The sequence below is a fragment of the Lonchura striata genome, chromosome 1 (assembly GCF_046129695.1).
Source record: "Lonchura striata isolate bLonStr1 chromosome 1, bLonStr1.mat, whole genome shotgun sequence".
Classification (NCBI taxonomy): domain Eukaryota; kingdom Metazoa; phylum Chordata; class Aves; order Passeriformes; family Estrildidae; genus Lonchura; species Lonchura striata.
This window is the reverse complement of record NC_134603.1, coordinates 90398439-90416131: the sequence shown is the minus strand read 5'-3', so window position 1 is coordinate 90416131 and position 17693 is coordinate 90398439. Positions and strand designations below refer to the sequence as shown.

At 40.5% G+C, this 17693-nt stretch overlaps 1 protein-coding gene across 5 annotated transcripts in view; it reads left to right on the top strand.

Moving 5' to 3' along the window:
- Nucleotides 1-17693, top strand: part of ATXN1 (ataxin 1) — a 367335-nt gene that overhangs the window by 31571 nt on the left and 318071 nt on the right. Inside the window, exon 1 of one of the 5 annotated variants that reach the window (XM_077785676.1) lies at nt 16971-17045. The exons of the other annotated variants lie outside the window; for them this stretch is intronic. The gene's annotated coding sequence lies outside the window, so the exon portion shown is untranslated. Of the gene's footprint in view, nt 1-16970; nt 17046-17693 lie in introns of those variants that run through there. 5 annotated transcript variants of the gene reach the window in all.

The window sequence follows — 17693 nt, the reverse complement described above, 5'->3', positions numbered from 1 at the left end:
AAGCAGGTTGCTTTCCAAATTGTTCTGTGTCTATAGAAGCTAAGAAAAGAACTTGTCTTTGAGCTAAACAGTTTTAGAATTCAAGAGTCCTTGTAGCTTCAATGAACCTACACTGAAAGCTAAGAGCAAAAGAAACACTAAAATAACCTGAGCACATTCCTTGTAAATGATAACTCGTGATAAGGAGATAAAATTCCCACAGACCGTTCCATTTGAAATAACAGCTGTTGGTGCTTTTGCTTACCCTCCAAAAGCTTGCACATGTAGGAGTGCCTTTAAAAGGAGACTTGGAAGAAAGGTACTTGATAGATGACATCCTACAGCTGTTAGTGCCCTACAGTATCCTGTTCTGCCTGTAATTCATCTCCTGCCACTTCCTAGGAGAAGGGGTGTCTATTAAGAGTTTAATGTAACTCGGAGGTGAGAATTAAACATTTTCACGTTTGACATCACAGTGATACTTCAGGCATTAGAAAAAGGTTCCTTGTTGAGGGGCTGGTCAGGCATTGGACCAGGCACTCCAGGGAAGTGGTCATGGCACTAGGCTAGTCAGAGTTCAAGAAGCATCTGAATGGCACACCACACTAATGTGGTCCAGTTTTTGGTAGTCCTGCAAAAAACAAGAATTTTGACCCAGTGATTTTTATGGCTCTCTTCCAATTTGAGATATCCCATGATATTCTTTGAAGCAATAAAGGGTTAAAGAGGTTCCCCCTGCCCCCAACTTCCAGCAGGTGCTAAAATGTAATAATGGAAAGAAGACTAGATACTTGTGCCTTAGGTGAAAGCTCTGTTTCTGCTAGCATTTTTAATAAGAACCACTGTGAAAATTGTAGAGTTTGATTTATCCTTCATACATGTTGTGTATGGCTCGGCTTTGTTATGCTAGATCCATAAAATGTTGCTCTCAAAGGTGCTGCTCCCTTACAGCAGCAATGCTTAGAAAAAAGTGTAACAAGGCATCCTAACCTGTATTGCTTTGAGTTCCTTTTTTCAGGATAAAGTAAGGGATTGTCGAAGACCAAAGCTAATGTGGCTGTTTCACAGTGTTGGCTGTGGCAGGAAATCTGTAGAAGATGGTGATGCTGCCAGGGCTTAAGGGATGCAGATACTTACATGAAGCAGAACTATGCACAGGAAGGGAAAGCTCTAGCAAGGTTCTCTCCCCAATATTACTGTAAAAATAATCTCAAACCTGGTTGTACTCATCTTTTACAGTGTTATGAGGGCCATGGGTTCATTTCTTCATTGAAGGTAGTACTAGGATGAAACTTGGCATAAATTCATGCTTATTCCTGGTCAGCTCCAAAGCTACAGATATGAATTTACCTGTGTGTTAATGAGCAAAAGTCACAGCTGCATTTTGTAATTTGCTATATGTCTAGGTACTACACCTTTCTACTGTGTCTGTGTTTGATGCATTTAATCTGTCTATTCATAGGAAATCTGCTGGATTTGAGCCTTAAATGGAGTATGTTATTCTCAAGAAAGGTAGCACAGGCTCTCTTCTATTGCTGCTAAGGGAGAGCTAATAGTTAACAGCTAGTGACAGATTTATGTTTTTACTTTTAGGCTACCCAGCAGTGGGCCCAGCTCAAATATAAAGTATTGCTTGGAAAAGTTGGCTTTGTTAGCGAAAAATATGAAGTTCATTTTAAAAGCTGTACTCATTTTAAGACTGAAAAAAGCACTTTCTTCCTGTTGGGAGAATAGAAATTCTCGGAGGAGAAATAGCAAAGACTGAATTTCTGTCAATAAAAGAGTCTGTGTAATTTAATACCAGACAGCTTTTATAATACAATAGGAGAAAAAGAGCAGACACTTGCTTCTGTTATGAAGGGGAAAAATTCAAAAACCTGCCTGCAGTATGTTACCTAAATTTAGCCACAGAGGGTCCAGTTCTCTTGGATACTCAAAAATCTGTCTAAGTAAGTAAAGGCTATGGAGAAACTGTACTTGGAGACCCTCTATCCCCATTTTCCAAAGTTCTGGTAATCACAGATGCTTTAGGCAGCACTGGTGGCCAGACTGTAATGCAGCCCTTGCTTGTTTAGTCCTTCTTATTGCAGAATCACAGAATATGAAAGTTTCTGTTTGATTTTTTCTTTTCAGTAATGTAAATGGCTGAGGTTAGAGATGCGTGAATGGCTTCCCTCAAATTATAAAGCTGCTCAGAACCATCCTGGGCTTAAAATCAAATTGTTCCTGTGTTCAAGCAGTGGTGAGCTCATGCTTTGAACAATGCATACCATAAAGGTGCTTACAAATGTCCTGCAGACCTCTTTCCTGACATCTGTACTCAAAAGCCTGTCTAGGAGAGGCATCTGATCCTCAACACAATGCTTGACAACATGATAAAAAACTTGAGTTCAGAAGTCAAAATAAACCAGATTATAATTCAGAATGCAAAGAAAATGGACACTAGCCTCTTAGTCAAATATCAATTCAATAATTTTTTTTAAATCGATTTTGTAATGGTTTCTTAGGTTGAGATCAAATATGAATTGTAGATTTCTCAGAAGTGTTGCTATTTGAGACTTCTGATGTCTTAATTTAAGTGTCAGTTTAAGTCCTGATAGCAGCATTTCTTCTAGTTTCATGGGCCTGAGAAAGAAGCTTGTATCACCTCTTACTGGCATGCACATCCAGTGAGTTTTTCAAAGAGCGAGTTGTTAGTACTGTTATTTCCTTTGTCCACATTTGAAACAAGCCCAGAAACTGTAAACAACTGGAAACTATTGCCAACTTCTGTTGTATTAATGCTCCTACAATGCAGTAAACAACTAGCTTCTAAAAGTCTTAGAGGATGAATGTGTGGTGATGCTTTTAGTGTGCAAAAGCTGCATCTCAAGGTGCTCACAGCGGAGTCAGAGCTGTAGCAGGAGTCCTGTCTCATGTGACACCTTGTTCTCATATGCTTCTACAGTTCTGCCAGTGATACTTTGACTCTTGATTATGACATCCTCAGCTCCTCAAGAATGATTTTTGCCTCTCTGTTTCCTCGAAGGGTGATGATTTACTGATGAACTCATTGGTGAGCGGTGTGTCTTCAAAAGATGTAAACATTAAAACTCAAATTTTGTCCAACACTGGCTTTCAAGCAAAGCTTCATGATGTATTTCCAATGCCAGAGTTTTTGTTTAAGAAATTGCATAGACTGAGACTGTCCAGTGGAGAAGGCCAGCTGGAGCCTCTCTTCACTCCCTAAAGTTTACAGTAAATGTTTTAGTGGCTTGAAGAATGATGCAAGTGTCTAGTCCAGTTACACCCAGAAGGGTACATTCTGGAAATCAGGGAAGCTTATGCTGAAAACCTGTGAAGCCAATTATTGAGCATGTTCCCAAAGAGGGTCTGCAGGAGCTCTAGACAGTTTAAATTCTTAAGGGCTTTCTGATCTGGCTGGAGAAAGCCAAGCTAGGGTGGTGTAGTACAAGCCTAGTAATGAGCCATGTTGTAAAGATCACTGTGTTTGTCTGTTAAATAAACCCAAACTTTGATGTCTTTTTATGGTATGTGATTTTTGCTGTAACAGCATTGCTACATTTGAGTCTGATCATAAGCTTTTCAACAATCCTATATTTATAGACAGCATTAGGACTAAAAACCAAGTTATTTGATAACTCTGAGTGTCTGTTTAGTTTCCATATATTAGACATGAATAAACAATGAGCAACTTTAAGGCCAAGACCCAGCTGTTTTGAAGCCCTCATCTGACAGTTCTACCATCTGCCCAATCTCTATTGGCAGAAGTGAGAGCTCTGGTATGAAAAAATTCTTGGGCCAAATCAAAATTATAGATATTTGACATCTGCCAGTCTTCATAAGCAGAACGAGTGTGACAATGTTGTCTTATATTTCAGTTATAAAACAAAAATACAGAACATCTACTACCCCATAGCTGACTCCGTACTGCTCCTAAAATAACCGAACCAGTTACCCGAAAAGCACTGGGGTTCGGCTGTCAGTCAGAACATGCAAATGTCAGAAGCCAATATACAGCAAAACACATCCTGACAAAAAAATAAAAGTAGGATGAGTGGGCAACGCTGACAAGTGATGTGAATTTGTATTGGTTTTACTAATCCATTCAGGAGAAAAATGTAGTTGAAGTATCCTTGGTATGGTATGACTTTTTTTGGTGTTGAAAAAGAAGATTGAAGCATGATCTCAAAATTTTCTGTTTAGAAATTTCCTGTGAAGTTATGCTTTAGAAAGTGGGAGGAAAAGGAGGTTGAAATTAAATGAAACCATTTCAGAGCAAGCAAATAATTTTGTTCAATATGAAATGAAATCCTTTCATCACATCCTTGTGTGATATTGGGAGTTAAGTCTTTTTTAACAATTAGCAAACACCACTCTTTTTGTTTTCTATTTGAAATAATGTATTATAACTTTTGTTTACTGTAAAGAGTAAACAACCACTGTAGATACTCCATTTAGTATGTCTGTGAAATGTAAGATGTTCACAACACTTGAAAAATACAAGAGTTAAACTTTGAGATTAGGGGGTTCAAATAAACCAAAAAATGGTGCTGCTTTTCCATTAGCAACTCCTACTGCAATGGTATCCTAAGATTATAGAAAACTTTGGGTTTAAGTGCTCACTTGCATTTGAAAGAAAAAATCTTTGCACACATTTGATTGTTGTCATGATGATTTCTGGAGTTTTTACATTTTGTGTTTTTTTTTCATATTATAACTGGCCTTGCAAACTCTGGTTGCAAATGTGAAGAAATAATAGGGTATTTACTTACTGTCTCTACCTTCTGCTTGTCAGGGCATTGTATTGGCTGCAGTAAAAACTGGCTCATTGTAACGTCAGACTGAGAGCCCTCCTGTGGGCAACCTCCCTTCCCAATGTACTGTAAGAGAGGGCTACTCCTGGGGACAAGGCTGAGTTTGTTCTCTTGGTCTGTTCCAGGCATCTGCCAAGAAAAGTATCAACCCTGCTTTCTCTTCTGGTGCTGAGGGTTGAGTCATGCTGAAGAACGTAATGATCAGCTATTCTGTGTTACTATGGCATGGTTTTAAACTAGTGCTAAGAACTCAGTCTGTGTGGTGTCACAGCATGAACGATTCCTAGTGTGGAAGTTTGCTTTAGCAATAGACCTGCAAGATTATTTCCTCCTAGGTCTGTTTCTGAGGCTGTTACAAACTTCAGTTATTGTTAACCTGTGCTTGGGTTATCTGAAAATAAGTAAATCTTCATGGTGGTTCCTTGGGGAAGATTTCCTTGTCTCATCTTCAAGTTTGGCTCCATCCTTTGAAGTCCCTTTTAGTCAAGCTGCCCCAACCTGTGAGGGTCTGTCTCTGTTCCATCAATGCTGTAATTTCTACTCTACAGCAAGATGAAGAAACAAATGAGAAAAGCTCCTTGGGCTTCTAAACATGTAAGGAGCTATCTAGAGTAGTCCTATAGAACTGCGAGGTTCAGAGTACAGTGGAAGATGGAGGCATTCCTGATACCTTATCCATGTTCTGTCACATGTGGATGGTGAGTGAAGGTCTCTTGGACCATTTCAAAATTTGTTTTCCATTTTCAAAACAAAGCATAACTTTAAGCTTAAATGTGGCTATAATCCATTTAACTCACTTGGAGTATTTTTCCAGTACTTTAAGTGCCTTCTGTGTGCAGAACATTGGTTAGAAATTTAAAACTGAGTTTTAAATTAGCACTTGCTAACCTGTTAGCCTGTGCTCCTTCTAAGCAATAGTTTTGAACCTCCTAATAATGGAGGATTAGAGCCTAGATGTAATTTGTCTCTTCTCTGTGTCTTTGGGCTTAAGCCAATTCAACTTTGTAAGCTTCACAAAGTGGCTTCACATATATATCTTGCATACATAATATTTACATACATACAAGCCTCCTACTTCAAAATAACTTTTTGAGGCAAAATCCACCTTGCTGCAGTGTTGTAATTCATCACTGGTGTGGGAGATAAGTGTCTATAACTGTATCTTTAATGAGGCAAGTGGGACAGACTGCGAAAATGAACTTTTCAGGTGCTGTGAAATCAGATCATGCATGTGGCCAAATAGTGAATCTGCTTCCCCATAGCAGGAAGATTGTGTTAAGCTGAGTGAGTGACAGCCCTTCTCCTTAAGAGCTCCCTTAAGATCAGACAGAGCCAGAGCTGCCCCTAACATCATCAAAACCATGTTTTTGTGTGCCCATGTCCTCCTGGTACACTCGTGTGCTAAGGCATCTCCTAACGTACGTGCTTCAGACAGAGTCTGCGGGGAAGAGGTCACCCCTGGCTCTTCACTCTCTGGTTGTTCTGTAGCCCCTCAGAAGGCAGCTCTGCCACTGCAGCCTGGATAGAAATATTGTAGCCCATGGTGAAATTGTGACCATCTGCTCCCTGCTGCAAGTCCAGAGAATAGGAATGCCCAATTCTCTTCCTTGAGAGCCTGGTTATTTGTTATCACCATGGAGTCTAACTGTTGCCAGGGCCTGTTACTACAATAAATAACTCCACAGAAAGCTTTCTACTTATGTCCTGGCATACAGATATCATTGTCTTTGTCCAGACAGTCCTCTCAGAAGATGAGAGGGAGTATGTTTCGTCTGTGGAGCTGGGATGCTGGTCTTGGAGTACCAAGTCTCTATGGGGCATTCAGGGTGTTAGTGAACCTCCTGTGGGAACTCAAACTGTTGGATGAAAATACTTTCATGTAAAATACACACATTTCAATGTCTGGTTGAATTTGTTAAGTATACTTCAACACCATTAGCTATAGAAAAAGATCAGTTCTAAATCTGGAATTTCAAGCAGTAAGGCAAGCTTCTAAATGAGAGAAAATGTCATCGGGAGATAGGGACAGGCTAGGGAAAATGTTTTAAGCATCCTTTGAGATCATTGTACAATTTCTTGATTACTGTTTGAGTCTGTTCATATCCTTAGAAGTAGATGTCTGTAGGAGATTTAAGGAAAGAAAAGCAGCCATAGTTTATGCTTTCAAGAAGTTGTTATAAAAGACAGCAGAGAAATGTGAAGTCAGTGCTGTCAGTTGAAGATCATCTCGGGTCACTTGTGCTGACATCATAAGCTAGTTATAGTTGGAATACAGAGAATTTCTTTCCCCCAAATATTTACATGAAACAGACTCTTTGTATGAACTAAGGATTCAAAACCTTTTGAAGGAGAGCAAAAGCTCAAGTAGTTGTTAATAACAATGAGGATTTCTTTTTTATTATTTTTTTTTTAATTCCTAAGACCCTGGTAACAAATGAATGTCACTTTATGACCTTACTCTGACTTGTAGTGGCAACATTTCTTTAAAACTTGTCATATTTTCTGTGTATTTATGAGAAATTGAGATGTTTATGTGACTAATGTCTCTTTTAAATAGTAAGGCCAGTGGACTTTCAGAATCAAATGAACCCCACTGCTGAGGCAGCGTGACTCCAGCATAAGTGATCACTCTGGCTGGCTGCAGGCAGCCTTTTGCATTCCTAGTCTCCAGCCCAAGCTGTCAGCTGCTCTGCTTGGGAAGCCGAACAAACTCATTTTCATGGCAGGGAGCCTGAAGTGATCTTCCCTGCCCCAGTGTGTCCTGCCTGACTGTGCAAAGCACTGCCTTAAGGTTCCTGCAGGGCTTCCAGGTTCTCTCTGCTGAGCCCAAAGCACATGTGTGGCTGTACCTACCTGTGCTGGCATCCTGGTGCTGCAAGGCACTCCCAAATGTGCACCTGCTGTCTCTTGAGAAACAGCTGTCTTCCAAGACATCTTGTTCTTTTCTCATCCCTGATCAACAGGGACTTGATTCTTGTGTTCAGTTTGAATTCACAGAGAATGCAAGTCAAGTAACCTTTCGGTGCATGGGTATTTTGTTGTTGCTGCTGTTCTGTCTTCTCTCTCTAGCAGATGGTTGCAGCTTGCATGTGGTAATTCTGAAATGTGATTGATGCTTGATGTAGGGCAGAACAGGATGTACAGGTTGAGCTTCTTGTTTGCATTTCTGATTAAATGCTTACAGTGATGGTGCAGTTCTAAAACTTGGTTTTAAGTAAATAATAGATGAAATTTTAATCTTTCAAAGAGGTGACTTATTTGTTCCTGCAAACAGATAAGATGATAAAATGGAAATAACGTCACTTATCAAAGTAAGCAAATTGATTAAATGCAAAATCATAGGCTATAGCATAATCAAAACCATTACGATTTATGCTTTACAAATTGATTATTGGCACATAAAAGACAAGTGATAGTTTAAAGAAGTAAGTGTACATGGGATGTAACAAGTGGCATGAAATTGGCCCTCATTAATATTTATGGAAAAGAACTTTCTTAGATCTGAACAGGATTTGTGCACTTAGAGCCTGAACTTTTAATATCTGACGCACATGATTCAACTGACATGGTGAACAGTATGTTTCTGAACAATCGGAGCGAGAGGCTTTCAAGATCAGACTGCTCTCATGCTGATGCTGACTGACGAAAGAAAATCCTTTCTCTCATTTTAGCAGCTTTTCATTAATATGTAACATTAAAAATAAGCAAGTTTCAGTACAGTCAAGGCAGCAGGACGTGTGCTATGTGAAAAAATAGCAGATTTTCATAAATACAAATTAAGATATTTCCCTTTAAGAAAACCCATGGAATGGAGCCTATGTGAAGCACAACATGGAAACTGGAGAAAAAGAGGAATTGTGAGAAGGCCAGTAATGGTGGGAAGGGGGAAAAAAGTGCAGGTCTCTCCATGCTTTGTCTTGTGAGAATGAAAACAAAAGCCAGTTATGGGGATGTGCATGCTGGGGAATAATCACTACAAAATCAGAAAGCTGTTTCTATAATTGCTAGTGGTATGTGGGGGAATTGAAATGTATGATTATTTTAAAATGAGCAGAGTTGTTTTTAAAACTTCCAAATCTGAAGCTGTTTGATGGCTTGCAGAATGCTTGGGAAAACTGAACGGGAGGCAGGACATGTTGGTATCTGTGACCTTATCAGCTCTCTCTGATTTATGCACCTAAATTAGTGAGCTGCTGCAGAGAGGGGAGAAAAGTACTCTCCATGGAATGGCATTTCTGATACATAGCAAGGCTTTGCCAGTCCTGCTAAGCAAACAATTTCCCATTTAGTATCACCACCCTGACATATATGTAGATAAAAAACATTCCTCTAAGGTTTGGAAGCTGACTGCAGTTATTAACGAAGCAAAGGTTGGCTGATTTGAAAGGGAGAGGCAAATTTTTGAGATTCTTAGTCTAGTAACAGTCCTGCTGACTTTGAAGAATAGAAAATGATGGTGGATTTTTCAGGGACACTGAGCAATCGTATTTCTCTTTGAAAACAGGACCAAATAGTCAGGTGGCTAAAGAGGAAGTGCCCTGACAACAAGTGAGCACAAGTCATTTGGAGGAGAGTTTGAAGCCAAAAAGATTGCAAAACTGCAGCCTATACTGTGCTTGAAGAAGGAATAGGGTGCTCATTTTCCCTGTGCTCTGGTGACTCCCCCTGGGATGCTATCACAGCCTCAGTGAAGAAGCATGGGGACATGAGTGATGGAGTAGAGGGGGAAAATTCCACCCCTGGAGAGGGGGGCTGAAGCTGGGATTAAATCTGGAGGCTATTGGGGGCAGTAAGCAAAAAATGAGCTGGCCTGTGGAATGAGCAGAAGGAAGGCTAGAGAGATGAGGAGGTAGGCTTGGGTGCATAGGTGAAAACCAAAGGTGTCAGACATGGACCAAAACTAAGAATTTTTGTAATTGGAGTCAAAGCCTCTACAGACTGTACAAGAACTGCTGCACTTCAGTGACTGGCTGTTTAGCTAAATCCAAACAGGCCTTCACACACAGGCACTATATGATGTTTCTTTCCCTGTGGTTTTCTTCTATTCTTAATTTAAAATCTTACCTGGGTGGCGGTAGATCAATTTGTGAGTGCTTCCATCTCTGCCTCATTCATGTCATGTCAGGCGCTAGGTACTCCCAGCTGGACTAAACAGCTTGCAGAGCTGACTTTTAATGCAGAGTGTGAATTTTGACAGATAGCTTAATATTTGTAAGACTGGGATGATGGCTAAAATGGTGGCTGTAGTCAGTGGAGACCCGGCTTGGTTGTGCTTTGCTAAACCAGCTCCATGGCTTGCTCTTTTATGTGTGTGTTGTATTTCAGTGCTGTATGTGATCCAAATGCTGTACGTAATCTCTCCATGGTGACTGCACAGTATTTGTTTCTATTTAAGGAGAGAAAGAGGTCTGGGTTTTCTGCCAGAATTCCCACTCAGGTAATTACACTTCTGCCTGCAGAATTTCCCTGTAGCTTCAATTGTAGTAGCTGTTCTTAACTCCTGCTACTAAAAAGTGTGAACATAGACCTGCTGCTGTGTTTTGGGAACACAGCAGTGCCTGCTTGGCTGAGGCAAGTGAAGTGACCTTGCTATGCACCCTTTATGCGAGACTTGCCCTTAGTAAAAACTGCTGCATCCAGTCATGCCACTCTGCAGCTCTCATTTTTCTGAGCCTGACTTTGGCATAACAAGTTGGTCTTGATAGTGAGACAGCCAGCTGGAAGCCAATGAAAAGATGATTTAAGAGCCAAGAGAAAGCCATATGGAGAGAGAGGGGGATTTCTCTTTACAGATTTATAAGTAAAAGTGTTTATGTCTTTGGATCCCTCTAGCTGGTTTTTGTTTTTTTTTTTTTCCTTATTTGCATCAGTTTTATGGGTGGGAAGTGGTTGCAGTTGATTAGCAAATGCTACCAAATCTCTTTAGCTAGAACAAATGTTGTAAACAGTAGATATTTTGGGCAGCTCTGTCAGTAATAAAAATGAACACACCAACATTGTAATGGTAATAGCACATATGTCATCATTATTATGCTAATGTTGACTACAATAATATATATGGTATCAGCATAATATAAAAAGTATTGTTTTGCAAAATGAGAGATACTGAATGAAAGGCCTCTTGCCTTAAATTGACATGATGCAGAGATTTTTTTTTTATTTCTGAATTTATGGCAGCAGAGCTAATAAAGTCCATTTCAGTCTGGAAACTCTTCTGCACATGCTGAATTATCTTTGAAGTCAAAGTAAACACAGACCATGTTCACTTGGAACCTTATACAGAGATTTAAAACAGAGGATGTCCAACATTAATAAGTTAAGACTCACCAAACATAGCGTAAATAGTAAACAGAACCAAGACAATTGAACCAAATTATTGATTCATGGAATTCATTCTTTCTCTTCACAGAATGTTCACATACAGATTGTGTTATCTTGAATGCAGTTCTTATTCAGATTTACTAAATGAATGTTATGGGGAGTGTGTGGGTTTAAAGAAAAAATTTCTGTTAACTAATTCTGTATAGATCATATCCTCAAGATTCAAGCTGTTTCACATATGTTATTGTTTCAGCTTCCCTGACTGACTGAATGCTATTCAAGTGAATAGCAGTGAAACCCTGCTTGAATTGCTACTAGGAGTTGAGGTGCTTAAAATGTTCTCTTTGGAGTTGCAAGTTTCTCATGAACATGGAATAGTTTAAGAAAAGGCTGACAACTAGGAAAGCTGTTGAACTAAGCTGAAATACATTTTTCTAAGGAATACAGGAACCTGGAAGTGCAACCCCTACACAGGGGCAAGCCAAAGCCCTATCAGAATAGGGAATGCTCTTAGAGTCATAGAATGTTAAGGTTTGGAGGGGTCCTTAATGATCATTTTAGTGCAAATACCCCTGCCATGGACAGGGATGCTTCCCACTAGACCAGGTTGCCCAAAGTGTTATCTAACCTGGCCTCAAACACTGTCAGGGTTGGGATATCCAGTTTCACTGGGTAACTTGTTCCAGGGTCTTGCCATCCTCACAGTAGAGTTTCTTCCTAATCTCTAATATAAATTCTGCCTCTTTCAATTTGTACCCATTAGTCCTTGTCCTATCACTACGGTTCCTGATAAAGAGTCCCTCCTTGGCTTCCCTGTAGATCAGCTTCAAATACTGGAAGCTTTCTTTGAGGTATCCATACAACCTTCTGTTCCCCAGGCTGAACACCCCCAAGGTTCTCAGTCTTCTTAGGGCAGTCCTCTTATCAACTTTGTGGACTTGCTCCAACAGTTCCATGTCCTTCTTATTTTGGGGTTCCCAGAGCTGGATGCAGCACTCTTGGTGGGGTCCTCACTAGGGCAGAGCAGAGGGCCTCCCTCACCCTGCTGGCCATGCTGCTTTTGATGCAGCCCAGGATTCCATTGGGTTTCTGGGCTGTGAGCGCACACTGTGCTCATGTGAGTTTTTCATCAACCACTTACCCGCAAGTCTTTCTCTGCAGGATTGTTCTCGATCACATTTCTGCCCAACCTACAGATGTGCCCACATGTGTAGTTGGAAGGATATGTAACAAGAGGATTTCTTGGCAGTGTTTCTCCAATCCTGGGTACAAGTTACATGAGACACTGTGCTAATGGAGAAGGAAGTGTGGATGTACAGATAGCTTCACCTGAGATTCTACTCATCACTAGGATAAGACTGTGGTTAACGACAAGTTATTCTGAAGGGAATGAAACTGGCCTGTGATCTCAAGCACTTGTAGTTGCTGGAATGGATTAGGAATGTTCTAAGCATCAGCCTTGCTGTGTTGTGAAATGATGCTAGAGCTCCTTTTGTGGGACAAGACAGCTCTGCTCCTGGGAAAGTGCTGTCCCAAAAGAGCACCACCTGGCTCTGAAGTGACCCAAGCTGGTGGACAGCCCTGAAGCCTGGGTGAGCTGGTGTCCTTGCTAGTCCTGACTGCAGTTTGGGCTTCATGGAAGAGCTCAGGGAAAATGCCATTGTTTGGAATCTACATGTCTGACATGCAGTCAAGTCAGTCTTTGTAACTTTCCTACACTCAGGGTGAAGAAGATTTGTGAAGTTAATTAGACTCCAGATTTGAACATTCCTCATGGGTGTTGGAAACTGGCATTCTCCTTTCAGCTTATATGCATATAGAGCTGCTTGCTACACATTGGACTTGGGATGCTCCTGGAATGAGAAATGGAGTGTATGACATATCTATCGCCTTTCCAGGGACTGCCTTGTCAGAGTCTGTGATTCAGCTCTTTGCCGTATGGATTAACTGGGAGTATTCATGTACTTTTAAAATTTCTTTTAAAACATTTTGCTGAGATGAAGTCTGTGCAGTTAATTAGAGCTCTGCCACTGTTCACAGAATGCTGGCTGTGCTGAGCAAAGCTCTTCAAACACCTTTTTCCTGAATTTGAACAGGCAAAGCACTGGGCTCTCATGCTTTCTTGGCAGGCAGAAATGGTGAGGTAAGGAGCTACTAGTTCCTGGTGGCATTTCTGTGCTGCTGGGAGACTGGCTGTGCAGTGAGGTGGAGCCAGCACTCCTCATCTCCTGTGTCTGGTAGAAGCATGGGGCAGAGAGTGGCTTACTGCTTTGCCAAATGTAGTCTGTCCTTACTGGGAGCCGCTTTTGGCACAGTGGTCAAATACCATTTTTGCAGATGTTTAATGCAAAATTGTCAGACCTTCTAAGGAAGCTGTGCTACAGCTTTGTTCCTCTGCTCAATAGAAAATTCCTTCAGACTCCCAGGCTCTTTTATCTGTAACTGGTTCATAGTCCTGTATCCATATTTGAACCCTTTGTGATCACTTCTTATGTCCCTTGATTCAGTGCATCCTTTCCCTTTGCCCAGAGAACATCTCTCCAGCTTCTGCCCTCTTCTGAGTGAGCAGCTTTAATGCTTTGCCTATCCTTGCCCAGAGCCAGTTCTGTTCAGAAATAGATTGATTCCATTTTTCCATCTAAATGTGGAATGGTCCAGATTTTTATGTGAGAGATGAGATCAAAAACTTGTTGTTTGCTTCTACTTAAACAAAATATGTTTTAAAAAAAAAATAATCTGAAGATGTTCCAAAATTTCTCCTGAAACATTTTTCACTTTCTTCTATTTCAAAAAAGATTAGCAGAAACATGGAACTGCTTTGGCAGTTGTGGAAATAAAATTAAAAAAACATGAGTTAAAATGCAACTGCTCAAGCCTGTGGGGCGGAGGCCGAAGAGTGTTTACTAGAAACATACTTGCTGTGTGGCTGGGACAGCTTTCTGTTTGGGGAAATATTGCAAATCTATTCACTTTACATATGGACAAGTGGTGATATATCAGTGTGCTGCATATTGTGCATGTACCCCGAGTACAGAAATGCCTTGTTCTCAGGAAGCTTCCATCTCTGGAGTGAAAGGCAGCAGCTATTTTTAGTAGTACACTGCAGCATTGCACAGGAGAGCACAGGATGATGCTGCTTCCCCAGCTCACTTCATGGATGACTTTGCTAATTTATTAAGTGAGGACTGATGACAAACTAGTATTACCAGAGGAGCACAGACACAGCTTCATACTTTTTTGAAAGAAGTCAGCAAGGTTGTACTGGGGATCAGTCTAAAACCAAACAACAAAAAATATTTCACTGGAGAAGAGCTCATAAAGCTATGCCCTGTAACTATAAATGCTAGAAATTCCAGCTTTAAAAATAAACATTACAATCTAAAGCCTGGGCTGTTTCTGTCAGGTGCCCAGAAGAGTGGGCACTGAGATGTAGTAGCTGGTAGTCAGAATGGAAAATGTCCCCTGTGTAGAGACAGCAAAAGACTTGCATCTTTACTCCTGCTCAAACCCCTTTCCTGAAGATTTAACAGATTCTGACGGGGTACTGCCCTCTCTCTGTGCTCGAGACGTGTGCTGCATTCCTAAGCACTAACAACAATCCCACGCTTTTCTGACATGTGTGATCAATTGGAGATTAAATCCTAATGTGAAACCTTACAACAAAAGGTTGCAGTGCCATTACACAGTCTTGTCAGGTTGCTGGAGTTCCAAAGTCAGTATTTTGCTTGGGTGCTGACACCAGGACCATCACATTTGCTCTCCTGCTGACAGCTGCTCTGCTGATTTCCCTCTACAAATGGCTTTGGGTTTTGTGAGTGTAACAGGTGAAGAGCCATGTAAGTGCAACAGAACAGTTTGTTTCTGCAGTAAATGGAAAAAGCAAAATGCAAACACACAGAGAAATCTTGCCTCCTGTATTTCAATTGCTTGTTTTTTAGAAAAAATGTGTGGCTGATGTTTGTTGGATTTTTTATGCCTTTTCCTAGTGTCCATTTGCGTATTTCTTCTCTCCAGACTAGCTTCATTATTGCAAAAAATAAGTTAGTGTGCCCAAGAAAATGCTCTTGTTGAGGGTGATAACGTGTGGAATTTGGTGAGTTAGTTACTAAAGAACATTATTTCAGCAGTTATCAGAGAACAGATATGTAAAATGTAAAATCGTTTAAACTTGGCAAGAGCATCCAATATCTGCATTTTCCTGACTAGAAGTGCTAGAGTTATTGTAAAAGCAAAGCATAATTGCAGTTTATCTGTTTACCTGTGGTTTTTTTCAAAACTGAAATATACACAGAAAAACATTTGAAAATTAAGGATTTCAATGCAGTTTGAAGACTTGTGAAGAACCAGCCTTTTTGAACTTTATAAAAAAATTGCTGGGAACATTTTAGCAATTTGTGCAGGTGCATTTATAACAATGCATAGTGGGACTAGAAATTATATTTTGTTGTGCATTTGTGAAAGAATTTTCAGTTGTATTCACTTAAAAAAGATGAAAAATATCAATAAAGTCATGTTTTGAGCTCTGAAACTTGCATTCTTGCAGAGGAATATTGCAAAAGGATTTCAGACCATTTGGGACTCTGATTTGGTTAGTATTACCTGACACCATAGATCTTCAGAGATGTACGTAGTTTAACATATGACCAACATAATGGTACTAGTTATGTTTTTCTCCAGAGTAAATTAAGTAATTGTTCAGCCTTTCAATATCCATGACAATTTCTCCTGTTGTTTAAAAGGGACTCCCATTGTGGCCATTAAAAGAGAACATATGGATTATTTATACAATGTCAGCTTCTCAAGGTGTTTCACACTTGGCCTGTTATAGAACGGACTGTTAGCTTGTAGGGAACGCTGTGCTCCAGGACGGCTTAGATGAATGGAGATGAGATATCTCTGAAGGCTGCTCTTAGAATATCAGGTTTATTAGGGATGGAGAAAGGTCTTGCTTGGAGATGCCAGACGCAGCACGTGGCAAAGCTTGAGGGGATGGGGGAGGGGGGAGACAAAGGGTAGAGAGGGTGGAAGTTCCAAGAGAGTGGGGATTCCAAGAGAGGGGAAGATCCAAGAGAGCGTCTGGCCCCTCGGAGACCCCTTATCAGGGGGCTTCAAGGTGGGCTGGAACAAGACTTGGGCCAATGGGGTCACAGACACCTGATGTTTCAGGGGAGGGATACAGGTGTCAGATGAACCATACATTTTGGGGGTGAGATGGAACAGTCCATTTGACTTTTGGATTTATATGTAGGTAAGGGTATGGTCCAGCCATAGGGGGGATTGTTTTTATCCTGGCTGTACTATCGTAAATCTTTTGCCAGGCAATTATATTTATCCATCCTTTCCAACATTAGTTGATGTACATTCTGGAAAAATATCTTTAGATGCCCAAACCAGTTCCCAGGTAAGAGGCTCACAGCCAAAAAGAAGTAAAAAGTGCCCTCTGGCCTTCCACCATCAATCACCTCCCGTATCCCCATGCTTTTCTTCTAAGATATATTGACTTATATTTAGCTTCCTCTGAAAAGAATTTAAAGCTTTTAATGCAGTTTGTCATTTTATGCAAACCTTTACAACACAGTTTGCCCTTAGTTAGCAAGTGTCCATGCTGGGTGGTGAAAGACTTAAGCATTCTGTCCTTCATAAACTTTTTAACAGCCTGTAAAATAATAGTGCTAAAATAAATTTCAAAGTGTGGCCTTAGTAGTTTTCTCTAAGAACTCTGACAGGTAAGAACTGGCAGGGTTTGCTGTAATCTTTTATAGCCTTATATTCTTGCATGCAGCCTTATATTCTTGTCATAAGCTGCCTGTGAAGACTACATAAAAGAGCAGTATTTTTCCACTCCTATTACAGGAGCAGTAATCTCTTGCTGAAAGCAAGGTGGAGAAGGAAGAGGGTGCAATGTGGATTTACCATGACTTCAGCAGTGTATGTTTAAAAGATTTATAAGTTTTTTGTTGGGTCATTCTGGAGTGTATGAATTTTTCTGGATTGTTTCTGTAATAGTTGTTGTTGTAAAATGCTCAGCATAATTGTGCTTTGCTTACCTAAAGCAGAGTCTTGCTTCTGAAGTCTGTGAAGTTGTTGCAGTCTAAGCCTGGCCTGAATCTGGAAACCATATTGGCATACTTAATGGAAAATATCTCAGGGCTTAAATAATTAAGCTGTAAAGATTTTCCTTCTTGTTACTTGCACTAATTTAAAAAAAAACAAAACAAAAAAAAAAATCCAAGGGAAAAAAAAAAAGGAAGAGCAAGACATTGGTACAGTTATGCTGTATTTTATTTACATGGATATTCTGGTGTCCAAGCTGCTGTTTCATGTGATGAGGAGACCTCTGTTGTGTGGCTGTTCAAACAATTGAAAGTAGACATGCCTGCCAGGAGTGCAGACCTTTTGGCACAGGTGATACAAGCCAGATGAATCAGCAGCTTCAACTCCAGCTCAGCCACAGAACTGAAATGAAGTCTGTGTGTGTCAGCCACCAGTTTGTCATGGCACAGCCTTTGCAGAAGGACTGTGTTCTGTATAACTGGGCCCCAGCCCAGTTGTGGGGGTCGTCTTGCTCAGACCAAA